At 44.7% G+C, this 12363-nt stretch overlaps 1 long non-coding RNA gene across 1 annotated transcript in view; it reads left to right on the top strand.

Annotated features, from left to right (window-relative positions):
• Positions 1–12363, top strand: part of LOC123979055 — a 33501-nt gene that overhangs the window by 15667 nt on the left and 5471 nt on the right. The window contains exon 2 of the long non-coding RNA XR_006827140.1: positions 11435–11523. This is a non-coding gene — a long non-coding RNA (uncharacterized LOC123979055). The remainder of the gene's footprint in view (positions 1–11434; positions 11524–12363) is intronic.

Consider the following 12363-nt stretch of genomic DNA (forward strand, 5'->3'; position numbering starts at 1 on the left):
GGCATATGACAGTCCATCATCTGAAGGCATTTATGTTAACTCTTGGTCCTGGATTGTACATATAACAAAGGTGTTCCGTATGTCAGTTTGTTTAGGGACCTTAAGCATGATAAGTAAACACTGAATGAAGCAGCCCGGAAAAGAAATGACCAGTTTTGTATACAGTCTGTGATTTAACACTGAACAGAGCTCATTGAGAAGCCAGCCAGCAAACTGCTGACAACACTGTCTATTACTCTGGCCTCTCTGCAGTCCATACACAGTACATGAAGTGTGCATGCTATAAATCCTTGGCTGTTTTGCTCGATACCCATACCTGCCACCAACTGAAGATCTATACCTGTCTTGAAATGTCTCTCTTCCCCCTTGTCTCAATAGCCGTGTCTCATTGGTAGACATTTAAAGAGGCGTGCGCAGCCAAGGCATTCTTTCTCTAGGGCTTTCGGAGAAGAAAGAGTTCAAGAGGTCAGAGATATGTGTTATTTTCCCACCGGTGCAACACTCAGGATGTGTCAGAGCCATGTGTCAGGGAATGACAGCAAAAAGAAAGACGGCGGGAGAGGTAGATCTGGCAGACAAAGGCCAGACTTCACAGAGAAAGCGTGAGATCAGTGGATCGGCAGGCTTGCACCCTGTGCTGACAAACAAGCGCACGCTCACATACACACCCCAAGAAACACACAATACTGTAGATTGATGCTAAGATTGACCTATCTGGAGCCCATCAGAAAAACTTGAGCAAGACATACAAACACATAAATAGACAGAGGGGGAAACACACACACACACAAATGAAGACTTCCACCTCTATACTTCGCCAAGTGCATTCAGGGTGCTCCTCAACAGTTCCCCACCCTAAACTTGTCATCTTGATGAATGGATCTGGGTAACTGTCAATTAAAATTAAATCCCATCTGTGGGGTAGAATAAGGAGGACACATTCAATAAAACACGCACACACAAACACAAAACGCAGTTTTGGAGACCAGTCGAAGCTTCTGCCCAGAGACAGGGGTTGATCCACACGCTGGGCTTCATATGGGCAATACATCAAACAGACAACATTATCACTGGCTACACCTCTGAAAACTTCAACATGATTAATTATAATTAATTAGTGAAATGCTACATGTTGGCTAATTTATCATATTTGCATTATTCAAAATCCATCATCAAAATGTAGCCAGCAGCAAGCCTCCTGTTATTTTTTTTTAAAATTTATTATTATTTTGCAACATAGTGCTAAATCAGCAAATTGCAATTTTCACTCACTCCCAAGAGAAAATTCCAGACAGTCGTTGGTAAACAATTTAGTTTCATCCTTTGTGGAATTCCAACTTGGACCGGATTAATCTGTTTTCGATGTGTGTGCGGCTGCTAATTCATTTTGAAGCACATTTGCCAGTTATATTGATCACTGACTGGCAACTTGTAACCTTGCTGAATAATGTGCATAGTCAATTAGTGCTGTTTGATAAAGAAAGGCATTCGCATGCCTCAGAGAGTATATTTTTGAGACTGTTACTTATCAAAGAAAAAGATGAGCCACCAACATTAAGCTTTATAAATATTTGCTGAACTATCGTATTAGCTTTTAGGTTTATAAAGAACCTGGTAAGCTGTTTAAAGTGTTCTCCATTTAAAATTACTAAATTACTAATGACCTCAGCCGGGACTCCAGCCAATCCCCTTTATGCGAAATCATCATTATATGATTGAGACCAAAAGTGGTAGTGAAACTCAGTATGCAAGCCTCATTACCCCAATTAATGGCAATTCTTATTGCATAAGCAAAACTCATCTGAGGGTAGAAGTCAATACCTTTGTCATAGTTATGATAATGGCCTCAAATGCTCATCTGTAGTGATATGCACAGAGAGAACTTTGGAGCTTGACACTGAAGGACATCAATGCTGCAATATAGGTAATTAAAATGAGTGTGTCTCAGCCATTGCTATTAAACAGGGAAACGTGTGTCAGGGCCTGTGTATGATTTGTGTCATTAATTTTCATTACCAAGCGTTTATTAACCTTTTTAGCTTGTGTAGTCCTAAAGGTAGACCCCTCTGTGTATATCACGGCCATGGTTGTGTGCGTGTGTTTGTGTGTCTCCTGGCATTTGTCGCCTACATTATGTTCAGATCATGGGAAATTTCATGTGCAGTCCAGGGAACTGTAATGTTCATGTTTTTAATACTCCCTGCATTCATCAACAGCAGGAAACTGCACAGCATTAGCAGGCAGTCCAATGAAGGAAATATTATGGCTCCTAATTAAATTTGAAATTAAGTGATATTTCATCTCATCTCATTAATTACAAAAAAGGTCTTGTGATTTAATTATTTATTTCTGGCAATAGGAAAGGACAATCGTAATCCTCTTAGTGATGTCTGGTGTTATTGCACATAGAGTGTCTGTAAAGGCATGTATGTTCCTTGTCATCCGCACTTTTAAATGAGGTTCAAGAGATTTTTAGAGCTCTATGATGCTTGATAACTATTGCCAGCTAGGTGTATTTTACAGTTCTAACCAACATCATGCTGATATCGTCAGGTGTGATCCTGATTCACTAGACTACAGGACAAAAAAGACAACTGAAGTGGATCTGTAAGATTACACTTGCATTAATCAGGCTATAATGATATTAGACCACTTCCTTTTTGTGTATCTGAGAGGGAAAAAGTGTTGCTCAATGGTGATCACTATCAAAGCTTAAAGCAGCAATCCCTGTTAAAGATGCATAGAGGTATGGATAGTGGCTGGTAAGGGATTAAGAACACAATCTCTCATCCCAGCCCCATGCATTCTTGGTAATGTCAAGAGGGGATCTGGAGAATAAATACCTTTGCCCAGATACATGGATACCAATGCCACCCCAGTCACCTGGCCTTAACTTTGATCAGTCATTTTCTAGTAACAAGATTTCTCTGATTTTATTAAATAGTCATTTCGCACCTGGAAGCCCAAGGCTTTGCCGAAAGATCAATGATCTAATCACGTTACCGTTAAGCCAATTGGCTTGAAAGTCCTTTGTGATATCCCTTTACTGTTTTAATGACTTAGTTCAGATTAAACAGGTTTTAGGAGCCAGGGATTAAGGGACACATCCATTGAGGTGGAAAAAGCTTTTTCTGATGCATAATTTATTGCAAAGAAGGGAAAAGGATTAACGAGGGCCATGTGCCCGCCACTCAACACCCACTGGTCAGTGATTAGAACAGAGGCCTCAGGACAGGAGAGATATAACTGGCCGTAAAAATTATTTAATTTCTCCTTATCTTCCTGTTGTAGACAAAAAGAAGATACAATTCCTATGCTGAAAGTGTCTCACAGCTACTGTTCACCACTGTTGGTTCATGACTCACCACTTCCTCTTCACAAAACAGCAAGTGATGTGGCCAAACACTTAATGAGTCAACATCATTAACCAGCATCCCTAAACGATGATTTACTAACCATGTACAATAGTGGGTGATGATTGCCTGTCTCAGTGAGAGATCCACAGCATCTAATTAGACACATACCTAACTTACCTGATGGCTGCGTAAGGTGTAGCAATTAATATGTAAACAGATTGCTTAATAACTTAAGTATTGCTTTTTTAGTGCTGTATTCAAATCGAGGAAGGAAAATAGAATAATCTGGATATTGTTTCATAAATAAACCACTTGATTTTCCTGTCCAAGAGAGCTGCACCTCATCTACCATCCATTCAGTCACAAAAATGTGTCATATAAGGACTGCTGTATTTCTCCTGTCGACAAAGTGTGTGCTTGTTGACCCTCTGGCAACATGTGTTTCCTTAAACTACCTCATGTACGGTTGGCACTGAGAAAACATGTAAATAAACACAATAAAACACAGCAGAGTCACATCTGCCAGTGAAAAGGAATAGCTCTGCTGGCATGGGCCCCACTCCTGTAGCTTTGTGAAGGTTCTAAAAAGTTAATTATGAATTGGAGACATGTGGTTGAACACTTTCCAAACATATTTTGTCTCTCACTGCCACACTCTCTCCTCCCTGATTTTTCTGGCTATTGTTTCATCTTTATATCAAAACTGTCTTTATCTTCCAGCCCTGTTTTATTTCTTCACCGTGTTAATCTTCCTCAGGCTCCTCAATTATGTGTCCATGGGCAGGAAGAGGCATTTGCTCCTGCTTGAATACCATGAATAGCAATAACATTGCTTCAAAAACACATTACCAGACACAATTAGAGCAGACATTGCTTCTATAACTTGCTAGGCCACTAACTTGCAGTCCTGTAAACACATATTTACTTTTAGATGAAGTTTATTCTCTGTCTCTTCTGGCAGGTTCCTTTTTTACATCTCTATCATAAAAAGCATGTGTTTTTAATGTATCTAATTCAACCTGGCCCCCAACCTAAACAACTAAATAGGTTGTTTGTCAATGCCTCCCAAAATGACACATATGAGCGTTTCCCTTAACAGTCCAGCTTAAATATGTTATGTAAGTCACATGACGTAAGTCACATGAAATTAAACACATTGTTAACGTTGTGACAGTGTCGCAGTTAGGTTTACTTGCAAAGTCCACTCAATCCGCCTGCGTCGCGTTACGGCTGCGCCACAGTTGCTGTAGCTAATTGCGGCCAATCTAGTCAATGCTTGTGAGTCTACTAGGCGCGGCCGCAGTGCATCCCAGAAGCGTCGGTAGCCAGTCTATATTTGAAGGAAGCCACGTCAAGCAGCACAGAGCAGGTCGAACCGAGCAGGAAGTCAGACACAGAAGGTAGAATCCAGTTGATTTTCCAAAAAAAAACACCCTGTGCAGACTCCCGAACATAAACCAACAATTAACATGGTTAAAACAGACAAAAATAGAAACCATTTAACTACGTAGCCTACTTAATCATAATAGAAGCACAAAAAGCAAGCACTGACTACCAGATCATCAAAATCTAAACATGTCAGCAAAATCGGGGAAAATTCTCCTATCCATCCTCTCTATCAAACTCTTCCAGCGATTTTTATCAGATTTTCCTGCTGATTCTATTCATGTAGTTTTTATGTCCCAGTGACCAGTAAAAGTGCAGTTCTGGCTCTCTCCCCATTCATTTAGATAGGAGCCTGGTCTAGTTAGTCCGAAATAGCTGCCCGGAAGTGTTTCCAAGATGGCGGCCAAGTGGCAGGACTTGCCTAAAAGGACTTTGGTAATACCGAGCCAGAAGGAGCCGGTGTTCCATATATGGCCATGAGCTCCCACACTAATGGCACTCTCAGTCTGCCTGTTCCGCCCAGCAAAAGCCTGGTAACATGCTTCAGGTCTTGGCCAATCAGAAGACAGTGGGCTTTGAGAGGGGGGCCTTAAAGAGACAGGAGCATCTACAACTTGTTCAGACAGAGGCTGAAATGAAGGCCTACATGCATTTTTTTGAATCATGCAAAGCTGCCATCCAGGAGTCACAGAACTACAATATAGGACTGGAAAAGCAGTATAATAGGTCTCCTTTAACTTAAAACTCAAAATAACTCAACATTTGTTTGGCTTCACATGGGACTAGAATGCTGTTCTCCTGGGTGAAAGTCCTGGGTTTGTATGGAAGATTTAATTGGACTTTAATATTTGTAACCCACAGAAGACAATCTACAAATGTGTACAATGATGCGCAAACATTTCACTATCTGCAAATGTGTATTTTTACATTTGTGATGTGTAAAATACAAAAATACAGGGTGATGTGTACACACAAAACTGTTTTTACACATTTACAGATTACTTCCTGTGAATTTGTGGGTCATGTTTCATTTGTAAGTTCCTTTTTACACATTTGTGTAATTATGTCCATGTGTACTGCAGAGATCTGTAAATAAAAATATACACAAATATCACAGGATTTGCAAATATATACAATTAAATCTGTACAAAGATCTTTTTATTTCACATACAAAGTGTTATTTACGTATTTGTGTATCCATTCCTACACACAAAACTGTTTTTGCACATTTGCGGATTACTTCCTGTTATGAGATTGGACAGAACAGACCCAAACGCAACGCTCAGTGGGAAGGAGGTTTACTGAAAGTTTACAGAGGGGCTAGGGAAGAGGAGGTGGAGGTGAGGTGCACGCCGGGGCACGTGGACACTGAGGGCCGAGGAGCAGGCGAGGCATAGGCTGTGAGGCGAGAAGCGGGGGGAGCCAGGAGGGCAACGTGGAGAAAGCCCGAGAGGAGAGGACCGGAGGATGAGGGTGAGTGAATCTGGGAGGGAAAGCAGAGAGAGACAGAGTTAACACAGGGAATAACCAGGGGCTGGAAAACAGACATCACTTCTGAGGTTTAACCAGAGCTTGAGAGGTTGGCACCGGGTTGGGAGCAATGACGATCAAGCGAAGATGGTGTGGAGAACCGGGGTTGATATACAGGCAGGGATGAGGTTGATCACTGGCAGGTGTGGCAGGCTGATGAGGTGCAGGTGCGGGTTGTTGGCTGGGCTCAGGAGTGGAGGGAGAGAGAGGAGGAGAACACGCAGGGGAGGAGACACAGGGAGGCAGGCAGAATGCAGGAGAACAAAACAGTGGGAGAACAAAAATTATTCGAGGGAACTCGAACTGCGTCGGTTACGACACTATGGGAACGAGATACCCACTAAACCGTGCCGAAAACCCCGCCTGCCCCAGTGTGCAATAAAGTGGCACGACTAAGAGGAGAGCGCACGAGTGCCAGGTGCCAAAGGAAGGTTGAGACTGTAAAACCGAATGAATGTGTGCGGAGTGGCCCAGCCAGCCGCTACACAAACATCCTGCAAAGAGGCCCCGGAAAGGAGGGCTCGAGAGGCCGCCATGCCTCTGGTAGAATGAGCCCTCAGAGCCACAGGTGAAGGCAAACTGCGCACCTGATAGGCCAGGGAAATAGTCTGAACAATCCAGTTGCTAATAGTATGTTTGGATGCAGGGAGCCCACCCCTGGGGGACCCAAAACACACTAGCAGCTGGTCAGCCTTCCTCCAACGGGAGGACCTCAGAGTGTAAATACTCAGTGCTCTGACAGGGCAGAGCAGATGAAGTCTCCCGTCCTCCGCCGTCACATAAGGTGGAGGATGAAATGCCTGCAGCACTGTGGACCCTGCTGCACAAGAAGGCACTTTAGGGATGTATCCTGGACGAGGGTGCAGGATAGCCCTAATATTCCCCGGGGCAAACTCCAGGCTTTGTGGGGAAACCGAAAGCGCTTGGAGAACCCCCAACCTCCTCAGAGAGGTGATAGCAAGGAGAAAGGCCATCGTGAGGGTCAAGTGCTTAGCCTCAGCTGACTCCAGGGGTTCGAAGGGGGCCTCAGCCAACGCCCCAAGAACCACCGCCAGATCCCAAGTGGGAACCTTGGACCGAGTTGCAGGTCTCATCCTCCGGGCACCACGGAGGATCCGTGTGGACGGGGCCCTGGAGCTGAGGAGGGTCTCAACTGCTCCGGCTGTTAGACCCGCCTCTAGGTACTGTGCCCCCTCAGAGGCCAGACCCAGAGTCGCCATACGGCGGGGCAAGGGTGAAGAACCCGGCCCTGCGCCTGGGACAGCAGGTCTCTCCTCGGCGGGCCGTCCATGAGCGACATGATGTCCGAGAACCACACCCGGGTTGGCCAGAACGGGGCTACGAGCAGTAGGCCGACATTGTCCTGGCGGACCCGCTCCAGAATCCCCGGGAGCAGAGCGACTGGGGGAAAAGCGTACAGATGTAGCCTCGGCCACGAATGTACCATGGCGTCCAGACCCAACGGGGCTGGAGGAACGAGAGAAAACCATACCGGGCAGTGCGTAGTCTCTTGAGACGCAAACAGATCCATGTCTATGGGGCCGAACTCTCCGCACAAGAGCTCCACCACTTCGGGGTGAAGTCTCCATTCCCGTGCCTCAGCCCCTGCCTCGACAGCAGGTCTGCTCCCTGATTCTGGATTTGGAAAGGATTTCCCCTCGGGGAAAAACCCTTGGTCTTTAGCCACCACTGCAGGGGTCTCATGTGCAGCAGTCCAGATGGCTGGACGCAGCTGCCAGGAGACCCAACACTCGTTGAAAGTGTTTTATAGTGATGGCGTGGCCTAACTTCACCCCTTTCACGAAGGCGAACCTCAGGAACTTCCTGTGAGAAGGACGGATGGAGACGTGGAAATAGGCGTCCTTTAGATCTATCGTGACGAACCAATCCTGGGATTGGATGTGCGTCACGATGGCGGGGATGGTGAGCATCTTGAACCTGAATCTCCTCAGAGACCGGTTTAGAACCCGCAGATCCAAAATAGGGCGCAGCCATCTGGACTGCTGCACATGAGACCGTCCAGGATACATCCCTAAAGTGCCTTCTTGTGCAGCAGGGTCCACAGTGCTGCAGGCATTTCATCCTCCGTCCTTCTTGGGGACTATGAAGTACCGGCTGTAGAACCTGCCGTCTCTGTCTGGGGGGGAGACACGTTCCACGGCCCCTTTCCTCAGCAGAGTAAGAACTTCCTGTCCCAACACCGGACCTTGCTCCGGGCGGACCACAGTCCAAACCACCCCATTGAATTTTGGAGGGCGGGTTTTGAACTGTAGTCGATACCCATCTATGGCAGTGCACAGGACCCATGGAGAAATGTTTGTCAGGCTCCGCCAAGCCTCTGCAAAGTCTGCCCTGCGTCTTAACGTGCTGGAACCGATCCACCACCAAGTCCACCGTGTCACCGAAGAGGCCCGCCGTGCTTACCGGTGCATCGAGGAGGAAGCTCTTATCCTTCTCAGATATGCCCGCGAGGTTGAGCCATAGGTGACGCTCTGTGGCCACCAGAACCGACATGGACCGGCAAATGGAGCGGGCTGTTTCTTTGGTGGCCCGGAGAGACAGGTCCGTGGTTCTGCGAAGTTCCGCCAGATCTTCCTCAGAGGGACCCCTCCTCTGAACCATCTCCTGTAGCAGGTCAGCTTGGTAGGCTTGAAGCACCGCCATGGTGTGCAAGCTCGCACCTGCCTGGCCCGCTGCCATGTACGCCTTCCCCACGAGCGTAGATGTGGTGCGGCATGGCTTGGAGGGTAACGCCGGCTTCTCCAGGGAGGACGCAAGTCGAGGGGAGAGATAGCTCGCAAGCGCATCCTCCCATAACCGCAGGGCCCACGACACGGGGAGAACACATCCGGCCATCCTTGGAAAAGAGAGCCATGCGGGACCACAGTACCCGCACGGAAAGGGCTTTGCAATGGCCGCAGGCAGCCCCCTCGAGAGCTGCCCGGGCGTGCTCCATCCCCAAACATGAGACACACATCTCATGAGAATCTCCGTCCGTGATGTACCGAGGGCAAGGAAAAACACAACTTCTGTACTTCTGGTTGCCGGACATGCTGGTAGACTTCTTCTTCAGGTAAGACACACTGCTTGTAGGACTGGAGCTTTCTTCAAACAACATACAGAGCGCCTGCTGAATAGAAAAAAGCTAATGATGAGTGTGTACAGGTGTGCTTTATACTCCTCCGGTTATTCCGTCACACCTTACCGTTCTAGCAACAAGCCAATAGGATTGGAGTGATTTCATTCACGTTCAGACCTGCTACGCCTAGAGGCGTTCCCATAGTGTCGTAACCGACGCAGTTCGAGAACGAGAAAAAACCAGGACACTCACCGTCAGCCGGGCTGGCCCCACAACAACTTCCTGTCAATTTGTGGATCATTTCGGTCTTATTTGTGATTTACCCAAATCTTTAGTTGTTTACAGCAGTGGTTCTTTTTGGTGACAAGGATGAACCCGATCCTGAATCACGAACGTTGATTTAAAAGAAGATTCTCTGCTTTATTTTTCCGCTGCTTGTTGAAACAAGGCTACAGTCCTTTCCCCTTGTTGTCTCTACCAATGAGGATGACGCCAGCTAGTGCCGTGAATATTCTGTCAGTTCATGGGAGAGAATGTTGCTGTTGCCACCTGCTGGTGTAGCTAGTAAATTACTCTCAAATTTACAAATCTCTGTTTACAGATCTCAGTGGGACAGAGTGGACAAAATTCCACAAATGTGTGAAAAGGAAGTTACAAATGTCACGTGACCTGCAAATTGACAGGAAGCAATCCTCTAATGTGTATAAACAGTTTTGTGTGTAGAAATGGATCCACAAATGCGCAAATAACACTTTGTATGTGAAATAAAAAGATCTTTGTACAGATTAAATTGTGTGTATTTGCAAATCACCCTGTATTTTTGTGGATATGATTTTACACATCACAGATGTAAAAGTACACATTTGCAGATAGTGAAATGTTTGCGCATCATTGTACACATTTGTAGATTGTCTTCTGTGGGTTACAAATATTAAAGTCCAATTAAATCTTCCCTAGGTTTGACCCATCCATCCATCCATCCAACTAACCAACCCCCTCATCCACCTCTTTATACAGGCTTTCTCGCTATTTATAATACGAACTTAAACGTTAATATGGGTCGTAAGAACGTGCTTGAACAAACGACATATATGGTTATTTTTCTGGCGAGGACAGTCTCATGTAATTGGCAGGAGTGGGAGTGTTGGGAAATAGAGGATTTATGAAATAAGACACTAAAGAGACTGAACCAGCCCTCCGGTATGATGTTTAACAGAACTTTTTTCATGCACTTGCTGTTTGTAGATGAATTTCCATTCTTTTGGCCTGAGGATACCAAAGCTGAGCTTTTTATTAGTTCACCTGGTGCCTATAAAAGCCACTGGTAAGCTATTATTGTGTCAGTGACAAACGGCTGATTCACCATTCACTGACTAATACAATGCAACCGAAGGAGAGTGAGAGAGAAGGCCTGTGAGCTTCATCTCCTGCAGACACCATTCTCTAGTAAAACACCCCTGGCTGTGTAGGAAGTGAGGAGTATACACTCTGAAACTCTTCTTGCTTTGTCTGAAAGTGTGGGAGAGATGAAACAAGGAGTGGAAGTGAAACATGATTATGAAAGGAGTGGTAGACTAATTACACATGTGAAATGTGTGAGCCTTTTGTTATTTTGACTCAAAGATGGCAGGTGCTTAAAAATAACATAGCTCATATACTGAATAGGGACTATAAAGTGTTTAGAAAAGATATTACTCGTGCTGAACATCTGTTTGGGAAAACTAAATGTTTCACACAAACTTCATTAAAAGTAAGAAAAAGGACTCCCTCTTTGCTCACTTAGGTTTATGTAACTAATGAGTTTTAAAGTCTTTAAACAAAGTGCTTGTCTTAGACTGTATTAATTTTGTCTAATTTGCAATGGATGAGAAAAACATCTCTATTCTTGGTAACTGTGTACGCACAGCTGTAGTCTGTAGGTTAGAAGACTTTCAAATTAATGATATCTGATGAAAATGTCACAGAATGTTTGTCTCAACAAAAGTGTCTTAAGGTTTTGATGACTTAAAATCAAATAACTCAAATGTGACTAAAATTAATATCCATTCATCCATCCATCATCAACCGCATATCCTGTGTACAGGGTAGCAGAGGGGCTGGAGCCAATCCCAGCTGGCAACAGGCGAGATGTGGGGTACACCCTGGACAGGTCCTAAAATGAATATACACAATGTAAGTCAAATACTAATTCAAAATCAGGTGCAATCATAAACACTGGTAAAGAACATAAAGAACAACTAATTAAATTAATACAACAAAAATAACATGCTAAATGTCTTGTTGCCACAAACGATGTAATAAGAATTACATTCACATACACACACAATGTGTGTGTATGTGAATGTAATTCTTCTTCAACTAAAGCTACTTCTTTTATGAAAACCATGTCTGTTCCCAGTAAAAATACAATTAGTTAAGACCAGGCTTAATCCACCTCAGGGAACATAGCACAGGATGTACCATTAATGGAGGCCTTTTTGCTGCTCAGCACACCTGCTAATTTTGTGTTATCACATAGTACGGGCGATTGTCAAACTGCATTATTACACCTGTCTGAAGAGCAACACACAATAGACGTGTATGCCGCTGCACTCTACCTTCTGTCTAAGCATGTGAGCATTCATCTTATCATGATTAATTATCATATCCAAACGTCCAAATGTCAGTGTTGACTCTGAGAAACAAATATGAGTGTGTCTTTGTAATGCAGCAGAGTTTGACTCACGCAGTGAAGTTATTAATCTGTTCTCCCCAACTCATCTCATTGTCCCCTGTATAATGACAGTCTGTGTTAATTGTGACTGTTTATAAAATGGAGCTCGACGTTGGAGCCAAGCTGCGCTAATCTCATCATCCTCGTTTTCTCTCTCTGCACCACTAAGTTTGAAAATCAACTATTGGTGTTCCTTATTACATTAGGTGAGCTGCTTGATGGCAACACACAGCTGCAGGCCGTTTGTATGGATATCCTATTGATCTGATTTAGATATATAGAGAGTTTGTTGTTTGTTG

Source organism: Micropterus dolomieu, linkage group LG11 (assembly GCF_021292245.1).
Source record: "Micropterus dolomieu isolate WLL.071019.BEF.003 ecotype Adirondacks linkage group LG11, ASM2129224v1, whole genome shotgun sequence".
NCBI lineage: Eukaryota > Metazoa > Chordata > Actinopteri > Centrarchiformes > Centrarchidae > Micropterus > Micropterus dolomieu.